The following is an 11,165-nucleotide window of genomic DNA, read 5'->3' on the forward strand; positions in this document are numbered from 1 at the left end:
GAATAAAATCCCCCTTTGAACAAAAGATTGCCTTTAACAACAGCTTTGTTTTACTAGTGTTTCCTAAGTGGATGGCAAAAAAAAGAACAATAAGGACTCTGTGCATATAGTTTTCCCAAAAATCTTCAGCTTAAATTTTGATTTTGAATTTTATTTTAGTTTAGTATTATTTTAGTTTTTATTTTTATTTATTTATTTATTTTTTGAACATCTTTGTGCACTCAGAATTAAGTGGAGGCCAAGTGCAAATCCCCTTGCAGTCCAGCTTCACCAGTCCAACTCAAACCAGCTTTCACATGGAAAACCCTTCCAGCTTGGCCAGCGAACGAAGTATCAGGAGTGTCAATCCGGACCTGGAGGAAGAGGTCATGGACCATAGTCGACATTTACTAAGTGAGTGCCCACCATATACTATGTAGTATGTATGTGGGTGTGTGTGTGTGTGTGTGTGTATGTATGTATGTATGTAAATCATTTTGTACTATTGGAGAAGCCCCCAAAAAGAAGCCTTTGACACATTTGGCTCACTCCAGGGCACAGATTTGTCCCCAAAATATGGTGATATACACACACTCATCTTTTTCCCTCAGTAACACTTGACAGCTGTACACTAAATAGGTTGGTGTGTCCTCTGTCCTTTTTTTTAAATGCTTGTACTAAATGAGGGATTCTCCCTTGACAGTGTTTGCTATTTTATTGCTCATACTTTATTCCAAAACCTTATCTTCTACATTGAGAGGAAACAGAGACTTGGTGTTGGTTGTTTTGGCTAGTGCTAGTGAGCAGTTAGCCAGAACAGCTTAGCTACCACATAGCAATGTACTGAAAACCACTTTAGCAACCATACAGCAACTCTCACGGCACACTGCTATTTATTTTCACAAAAGCAAGCAGATTACTTTAGAAAATCCAACAATCTTCTCATATGTTGTTCATGATCCTAAATATACCTACCATAGGACATTTATTTGCAGACATGTGTCAGTGTTATGCAGTCTCATTAGTAGTTTGCAGGATGGATTTGCAGTAAACATGGAAGTATTGGACATTTTTATTACTAGATAAAAGCATTGTTGGATTAGACAAAGGATTTCATAAATAACAGTGTAAGCAATATCAGGTTGATCAAGCACTCTTAAAAATAAAGGTTCCAAAAGTCGGTTTTCACAGTGTTGCCATAGAAGAAACATTTTGGGTTCAAATTTCAGTTAACTGTTCCTAAATAAATCCTTTTTTTTCTTACTGTGAAGAGCATTTTAATACTCCAAAGAACCTTTTTACACTCTTAAGATACTTTTGGATGTTAACTATATAAACCAAAATATTTTTTTTTTGTACCAGGCTGTAAACATGCTTTTTTTTGCTGTAAAGTTGGGCATTTTAACATGGGGAGTCTATGGGATTGACTCCCTTTTGGAGCCAGGCTCCAGCGGCCAGTTGATGAATTGCAGTTTTAGTCACTTCCATGTTGGTTTCAAGAGAGGGAGTGGAAGGTTGTCTCTTGGGTTTAACATATTCAAAATATTTACACCAGAGCAGATATAAATGAACAGAAGTTTAGTTACAGTCATAAACACAAGCATGCTGTGTATGTTGGCCTATACAATATATATATATATAGTTATAAACATGGCTATATTCATGAACAGAGAATCGCCTATCACAGTAAAGTTTTATCTAATCATTCTTACTGACATTAGGCTAGTAACATTATAACTCGTATTACTTTTATTTCGTATTGCTGTCTATGTTATAGAACATAAAAAATAAAAAATAAATTAAATGCAAAAAATAAAAAAAATCCTGGCATTGTGAAACATTTTGATGATGTGAAGGAAACTTCATAGTGTCTCACTTGATTATACATTTAGTCAGGGATTATAGTTTGGAAAATGTCTAACTGGTAAAATGTGTAACATTACAAGTTATGTGAAAACAAATACAAGTAGATTAATAAAATAAAGACTTAGGGCTGGGCGATATGGAGCAAAAAATATATCTCGATATATTTTGCTATATCTCAATATACGATATATATCAAATACCACAGTCTTTTTTTTTTATATTGAAGTGCAAATAGTAGGGTTGGGTATCGATTGGGTTTTATTCGATACCGTTGCCATTTCGATACTTTTAAAATGGTACCGGTGCGTAAACGGTGTCTGAATCGCTACTTCCATAAAAATAAATAAATAATTAAAAAGCCTAAAAAGGATAACATTAAAGAACATTAAAATGATTTAAAATAAATCCATAGCATTCACACGCTCCTTGGATGATCTCATTTCACAAACTTCCCTTACTATAAGACTAATAAATGTATTTCATGATCTGGGTCATTATTTAATACAAAACCACACAATGTTTCTACTGTATATCTGCCAATCACTTTGGTATTTAGTTAAAATGAGTGCTGTCTGTCACGGTCTTTAATCAGTTCTGTGAATGACTGTATGCTCATTCTTTATAAAGTAGCAACAATGTCATTTGTAAAGTACAGTCTTTGGGCACTATTTTTACCCCAAAAAAGGGTTTTAAGCCAGTTATTTATGTCTTTTGCTTTAGTATGTCAGTAGAATATATTAGTTTACATTTCCAAACATTCATTTTGCCATTAATTTTAATAATAATCTAGTGAGATTGTTTAATGCACAAGCAGTGGGAACACAGGGAAAACGCTCAGAAATGTCAGACTGGCTAAACAATGGTCCTGACTGGAGTGCCCTCTACTGAAGCTCGTGGGCACTCCATCTAATGATCGTGACATACCCCCCCCCCCCCCCCCCCAAAAGGAGCGGCTTCCAGACGCTCAAAACAATCTAGGAGATCGGTGGAGCGGAGGCGGAACAGGGGGAGGGATGGAGGGCCAGGTCCATGAAGAAGTGCCGTGGTCGGAGACCGGGGCAGAGCAGGCAGAACTGGAGCCCTTCCTGGGCTTAACTCAGGAAAACAGGAGCCCCTCCTGGGCCTGACATAGGAGACAGGGGCCCGCTATGGGCTTAACTCGGGAACAGGAGCCCGCCATGGCCCTAACTCTGGAACAAGGGTCCACCAAGGCAGAGCAGGAGGCGTGGGAGCCCACCAGAGTGGAGCAGGTGGAGCTGGAGTCCACCAGGGAGGAGTAGAGGACCACCACAGCAGAGAAGATGGGACAGAAGCCCACCAGGGCGGAGCAGAGGACCACCACAGCTGAGAAGACGGGACAGAAGCCCACCAGGGCGGTGCAGAGGACCACCACAGCCGAGCAGACGGGACAGAAGCCCACCAGGGCGGAGCAGAGGACCACCACAGCCGAGCAGACGGGACAGAAGCCCACCAGGGCGGTGCAGAGGACCACCACAGCCGAGCAGACGGGACAGAAGCCCACCAGGGCGGAGCAGAGGACCACCACAGCCGAGCAGACGGGACAGAAGCCCACCAGGGCGGAGCAGAGGACCACCACAGCCGAGCAGACGGGACAGAAGCCCACCAGGGCGGAGCAGAGGACCACCACAGTGGAGTCGATGGCACCGGACAGCAAGTCTGCTCAGGTGGGACTGAAACAGAGAACGTTAACAGGTTAATAGCAGCCTCCGTGGCCGTGATGAGATGGTAGCTGGCCTCCGTGGCCATTACAGGGCAGGCGGTTAGTTCATGGAGGACCTCCGTGGCCATGACAGGACAGACAGAGAGTTGGTGGATGGTCTCCGTAGCCCAGACCGGAATGAATGAGAGCTCATTGACGGCCTCCCTGGCCGTGACAGGATATGACGAGAGCTCTGAGATGTGACGAGGCTCTGGGAGTTCGGCTGAGATGTGACGAGGCTCTGGTAGATCTGTGGTGATTTGATTGGGTTCATGAAGATCAGCTGTGACTTGACTGTGCTCATGAAGATCGTTGGTGACTTGACTGTGCTCATGAAGATCAACTGTGACTTGACTTCGTTCACGGAGGTTAATGGTGACTTGACTTTGCTCATGAAGATCATTGGTGACTTGACTTTGCTCATGAAGATTGTTGGTGACTTGACTTGGTTCCTGAGGATCAACTGTGACTTGACTTAGTTCACGGAGGTTAATGGTGACTTGACTTTGCTCATGAAGATCACTGATGACTTGACTTGGTTCCTGAGGATCGACTGTGACTTGACTTGGTTCCTGAGGATCGACTGTGACTTGGTTCCTGAAGAACGACTGTGATTTGACTCGTCCTTGAAGATCACCGGTGACTAGACTCGGTCCTTGAAAATCACCGGTGACTTGACTCGGTCCTTGAAGATCACCGGTGACTTGACTCGGTCCTTGAAGGCCACCGGTGACTTGACTCGGTCCTTGAAGGCCACCGGTGACTTGACTTGACTCTGAAAGGTCAACGGTGACTAGCCTTGGCTCTGGAAAGTCCATGGTAACTAGTCCTGACTCTGGAAGGTCAACGGTGACTAGCCCTGATTCTGGAAGGTCAATGGTGACTAACCCTGACTCCGGAAGGTCAACGGTGACTAGCCCTGACTCTGGAGGGTCCACGAGCACCTGACTAGACTCTGGAGGGTCAACCAGAACCTGACTCAACTTTGAAAATTCAACGGTCACCTGACTCGACTCTGGAAGGCCAACAGGAACTAACCCCGACTCTGGAAGGCCAACAAGAACTATCCCTGACTCTGGAAGGTCGCCGGTGACTAACCCTGACTCTGGAAGGTCGACGGTGACTAACCCTGACTTTGGAGGGTTCATGAGCACCTGAGAGTTCACTGGACCCTGACTCGACTCTGGAGAGTCCACTGGAACCTGACTCGACTCTGGAGAGTCCACTGGAACCTGACTCGACTCTGGAGAGTCCACTGGAACCTGACTCGACTCTGGAGAGTCCACTGGAACCTGACTCGACTCCGGAGAGTCCACTGGAACCTGACTCGACTCCGGAGAGTCCACTGGAACCTGACTCGACTCCGGAGAGTTCAGTGGAACCTGACTCGACTCCGGAGAGTTCACTGGAACCTGACTCGACTCCGGAGAGTTCACTGGAACCTGTCTTGACTCCGGAGAGTTCAGAGTCTGATCAATGGTGACCTGACTAGACTCTGGGAAATCAACGGGGACCTGACTTGACTCATGAAATTTAACTGTTGTTTTACTTGACTTTTGGGTGTTAGTAGTGACTTGACCTGACTTGACTCTGGAAAGTCGACGGGGCTGGCGTCCATCTTTTGCAGTGTCGCTGGGCTGGTGGCCATCTTGTGCAGTGTCGCTGAGCTGGTGGCCATCTTGTGCAGTGGCGCTGGGCTGGCGGCCATCTTGTTCAGAGGCTCTGGGCTGGCGGCCATCTTGTGCAGAGGCGCTGGGCTGGCGGCCATAACAGGACAAGGCTCAGGAGTGGTGGATACTGCAAAAGTGCTGTGTTCCTCCTCCACAACACCCACAGTATATGCAGAGCTGCTCAGTTGGAGTGCCAGATCAATATAATACTACAGAGTCCAGTGAGGAAAAATATCATCAGGCATATCTCGTCCATGATAGATAAATGGGCAAACTCAATAAAGTTCTTCACATAGTCCTCGATGGGCCTAATTCCCTGACGTAAATGCATAAGTTGGCTTACTGGATTCATGGCTGACCTGGATTTACTCCTTAAAGTCTTCGAAGTCTTCTGTAACAAGGAGTCGGAGGCGTTCGGATCCATATGCAGCATTTATTAAACAGAATGGTCATACAGGCAGAGATCAGGAATAGCGTCAGGTGTGTCAGGGATAACCAGAATCGTAACCCGAAACAAGCAGAGATCGGGACAGGCAGCGCAGAATCAGAGTCGGAATAAACAGTCCAAATGTCAAAACACAGGAATAACAAACACAGGGAAAACGCTCGGAAATGTCAGACTGGCTTAACAAGACTTCGCAGTGAGTGAGAGTGAGTGTGCTGCTTTTATGTGTGTGTGTAAATGAGGTGCAGGTGTGGCAAGGAAATTGGCTGATGAATGAGGTGCAGGTGTGGCAGGGTGATTGTGATGCAGTGACTCATGGGTAATGTAGTTCGGGTGTGGTGCAACAGTTTGAGAGCTGCTAGTGTCCAAGTGACAACTGGTGGTGAATGGGTAGAATGGTCCTGACTGGAGTGCCCTCTACTGAAGCTCATGGGCACTCCATCTAATGATCGTGACAGTGACCTTTTGTAAACTGTATTTATGACAAAGAACGGCACACATTATTCTAACAATCTGTCAATAAGCACACACCTTGTGTCCTCTGTTTCTGTTTGAGTCCGCTCGCGCTGCTCTGCTGCTCTGCTGCTCTGCTGCGGTCTGTGGATTGAAGAGCGCGCTGAAAGATGGAGAGGAGACCGATCTGCCGCTTGTTTTCATATGACAATTAAGCGGACTGACTCTGAGGTGTGTACAGTTTATGGAGTTTAATGCTATAGCCCCGCTAAAAAAGCCTAGCGAGGCCCATGCTTCTTGTGTACATGTCGAAGAACCAGGACAAATCTTTCAATTTTAACTGTAAAATAAAGGAAGAGATAACGCATATTGTCGTCTTTTCATTAAAAAAATAAAACAACTCAACTCAAGGTAGGCAGTGCATAAAGGAACAAAGTGCTTCTGCGATATTTAAGATTGAAAGAAAATCCCTGATGTAAGGGAAATATGTAAGGGCAACAGGTCAATTTAGCTCAAAGGGAATCATTTAAGATTTTAAAGGGAATTTGAACAGAATCACTGTTTCACGGCTGACCACTGAGATGCACTGCGATTTTAACATCAAATCTACACTGGATATTAATATCCAAAGTATAGTAAAAAAAAAAACTATTATATATTAATTAGCACAGTAACAAGATCGGCAGTTTAAGACATTAACTTGTAAGCACAAAACACAAAATAATTCTCTTTCCAATATGAATAAGGCTTTATTAGATAAATCTAAGACATATAAACTAATCTAACACATAAGCACATGCACTCACACATTCATAAAAGTTGCAGGAAGATAGAAAGTTAGGGAAGAATGAGTTTAAGAGAACGAAAAATGTGGAATCCCAAGTTTACAGCAATACGTGAAATTGCATAGACATGAACAGCCATCAATCACTTAATTAACCCTCGCATTGAGTTCCTCAGTGAGGTTAAAATTATATTAGATACACCAGTACAAATGTCTGGAGGAGTTACTTATGTCTCCTGTGTAAAGGGGGTTCCCTTTGTTGTCGTTGTAAGGGGGTTTCCCGATGTCGGTGATTGGCTGGAAGTTCAGTAGTCGTTGAAGTGACGTCTTGGGAAGCCCATGGTTAGGCGTTTGCTGACGATGGGGAGTTGTGTGGGCTGGTTGAAGTTGAACGGGCACTCGAGGTCAGACTCAGAGACATGGCGTTACAAAACTTAACTCGGAACACGAAACTCTCAAACGGAAAAGAAAAGAAACTAAAGTAAAAGAACAGAAGTAAAGTTTGACGAGACTAGGTGGTGTTTTTTCTCATTTTGGCTAAGTAGCAGCAGGCATGCGGGCCGAAGCACGCTGGAACCGCTCTCAAAGAACGCTTACAGTGATGACTAAAAGCATGGCTAAAAGCAAAAGCTATGAAGCAAAGCTACAAGCTAAAAACAGACATGACTAATAGCAAAAGCTAAGAAGCAAAGCTTAAAAGCCAGATTTGTTGGTGTCCTGAGTATTTAAACTGGCCTTTTGGCCACACCTCAAATGTTGTCTTGACCAATTAGATATTGTCTTTGCTCAGGGTGTCATAAATCATATGTTATCTTATCAAGCACATGGTCCGAATTTTCCCGCTCTTGCAGGGTATAATTTTGGACATGATTCCTATAACAAGAATATGATACATTTGACAAATAACTGATGGTCAGAAACATTTTAAGCAAGCAGATTGAAACACAAACATACTAAACATGAATATGAATCCTTAAGCTATCCCATAGTTATTAAAATACATACACAATAAGTTATTATAAACATGATAGTGAAATGTGTGGGTTACATATAAACGAATATGGAGTTAAGCGATGGACTGATATTCATTTAGAAGTCATTTTGAGTTAATTTTGGTCCATCTATATCTAGAAAAAGACAGTTTATGTGCCATTCTCTGACAAAAGATGTTCTGTGGGGACCAGAGGTTAAAAGGACCCCTTAGGAATTTCAGTCTGGTTCTGCTAGGTGGGGGGGGGGGGTCAATCCAAGGATCTTGTTTATTACTCTCATGGGTTTACATGTGCTGGCCGGCGTTGCATCTTGATTACTTGACCCAGATTTGACAATCTCTTCTCCGAATTGAAATTGTAGTGGTGTTAATGTTGAAAGCTGTTCTATGAAAGAGTTGGTTGGTTGATTATCTTGCTTCTGACTCTGGCACTAGAAATGATTTACAACCTCCTGTTGCCTTTCTGAAGAATTCGGCTCGTGTTTCAACCACAGTCCTGATCGACTCTTTAATTTGTCTGGTTGGGGTCTGATATGCTACACTGACTACATAAATAATAATAATTTAACTGTTCATAACATAACTGCTTCGCGGTGCTAAAAGCTTTGGTTGGCACCAACTTTCGGCATTCATGGCAGTAGACATCTGTCTGCTTTTTATTTAAGGGAGACGTGAAAGACTGGACATCGTGTTGTTTTCATATTGATTACTTTATCACAGAATATTTGGTTTCTATAAAACTTGCTTAGTTTAAAAGTAGACATGTCAAGCTTTCTATATGTGGCATCGAAAAGGTGAGTTTCGTTATTCTGGACTCAATTATAATTACAACACCGACTACGCCACCCTGGGAATTTCACCCAGGGAAATTATGGTCCAATAAGGACACACAGGTTCGTTCCCACAAAGACACAGCAGAGACGTGAATATAGAAAATAACAATAATACTTTATTATAATAACTAGACTAAAAGCTCCACACACACACACACACACACACACACTTCCATACACCAGGGGTTAATGTGGCTTCAGAATCAAAACTAAAGAAAAATAACAAAAATCAAAAATAACATGTCGGATGGCAAGGAGAAATAACAAACCTACCCAATTCCATTTCACTACAAGCACTTCAAACGTACAGTAGTGTACTCACTTCACCACAAGCACACGTGCATTCAAGTGACAGGGAATTCAAAAGACTCAAATCAAATCAATTCAAATCACTCAGTGAACAAGGGTACCCATTAACTTGGACCTAGAGTGGTCAGCACTCCTTCTCAGCCGGTCCAACAAAGTTAACAAAATCAATGTCAAATTGTCACAAATCAATAAACAAGAAAAAAAAGTACAATAATCAAAATGATCAAATCAACAAACAAGAAAAGAAAAATACAAGTTGATCAAAAAAATACAAAACAAAAACAACAAACTAACAGATGCAAATCACATTACACCTTGTCCATTAACAATACACACACACACACACACACACAGGATGCATTTAAAATCACGCAAACTCACAACCATTAATACTTATTTCTCACGCTCGCACACTCGTACATATACACGCTCACACACACTTCCAATAAAAAACAGCACACTCAAACACTCACATCAACTTTGAATTCATCCACACAACCATACAAACCCCACAGACACAATCTTCCAGTTGAAACAGTGCGGAGGTGGCCAAACGGCCACACGGATTAATACTCGGGTCTCACAATCTCCCGATGTCAAGTTCACTTGATGTGGACAGGTCAAGCAGGCGCAGTTGAGTTGAGGCAAGACGGAACGTCACGGCAACGCACAACGACAGTAGTCTATTCAAGACAACGAAGGCAAAGACCAAACAGGAAGGAAGGGGAAGCCCGGTCACAGTCCCAATCAGCTGTCATCACACGGACATATTACCGGCTCTTGGCCTCTTTAGCTACAACAGAGGGGAACACGATATAACAAATCCTTTCGCGGATATCCACCCATTAAATCAAATCATTTACCCACCTGATTATTAACAAATCAGCCCTTCCAACGTCAGACCACGATAGATAAACAGCCCAGGATGCATACCAAATACTGCGTGGCACAGCTCGAAGATCCCCATAAGGGAATAACTCGAAAGAACAGCTTTCGAGCAGTCAAGAACAGTTTGCAGCAGTCAACGCACGCCAACAACGCAATAGCTTCCTTATACACACTCACGCACCTATAGCGCACCTGTATCTAATTAGGTGATTACCATTCATTTGTACTAGGGTTGTACCAAAATTAACGAGGCAACTATGACTACTACAATCTACCCCCCCTGGAACTGGATCGACGTCCCGGCGATCACATGACAACTCATATCCATGGCCTAAAGACTGCTGTGACCGCATTAACTGCCCCACTTGGCCCAATCGCTGCCCTAGGGAGGTGATTCACGTTAGAATGCTGGCCCGCCGTAACTCGACTGGTCTTTCTAACCGTATTTACAACCTCACCAGGTAAATCGACTAGTTCAGGCCTCACCTCTCTCTCAACAAACACAGGGGTTTCTACTTGCACCACATCTGTCCTCAGAGGTGGAACAATATTTCCCAAGGGATCCTGGGAATGACCTTGGCCCGCAAGCTCGGCACTCCCAACGCCTACTCTAACAACCCTCACCAGATCAACATCTTCCTCCTCCAGATGAAGGGAACTTTCCTTCAGAGGAGGGGGATTCTCCTCTGGATCTGATCGGTGCTCACATTCATCTGGGGCCTCTGCCTCAGACCCCAATCGACCCTTAATCAAGGAACGATGTACCGTTCTTACTTGGGTCAAGTCATCAGCAGGAGCAATAGTGTACACTACACCACCTTCCTCAGGTGCTCGCAGGATCTGAAATAACACAGGGCTCCAAAGATCACTGATCTTATGACGCCCTCGGACCCCATAATTGCGAAGATACACCAACTGCCCTACAGTGAGCGGGGCATCCCGAACTAATAGATCATGCTGCTCTTTACGCTTCTTTGCTGCAACTCGCAACCATTCTCGAGCTCCCTCAAAAGCTACCTGTAGTCGAGTTTGGTGCTCTAATACCCACTCATGTATCTCACCTTCTATGGGCTCCGGAACGCTACCCAGTAAGAAATCCACAGGCAATCGTGCCTCCTGGCCAAACATTAAAAAATGTGGTGACTCTCCTGTAGTCTGGTGGAGGGTGGGGTTATAACAAAACACCACTTGAGGAAGGCATGCTACCCAGTCTCGCTTTCTCGAGCT

The 11,165-nt window shown here is 43.8% G+C and overlaps 1 protein-coding gene across 1 annotated transcript in view; it reads left to right on the plus strand.

Annotated features, from left to right (window-relative positions):
* Window positions 1-248, plus strand: part of LOC132140882 (rab effector Noc2-like) — a 140,712-nt gene extending 140,464 nt beyond the window's left edge. The window contains exon 9 of the mRNA XM_059549935.1: window positions 226-248. The gene's annotated coding sequence lies outside the window, so the exon portion shown is untranslated. The remainder of the gene's footprint in view (window positions 1-225) is intronic.
* Window positions 249-11,165: the final 10,917 nt, after the last annotated feature.

This window comes from Carassius carassius, chromosome 5, assembly GCF_963082965.1.
Source record: "Carassius carassius chromosome 5, fCarCar2.1, whole genome shotgun sequence".
Lineage (NCBI taxonomy): Eukaryota > Metazoa > Chordata > Actinopteri > Cypriniformes > Cyprinidae > Carassius > Carassius carassius.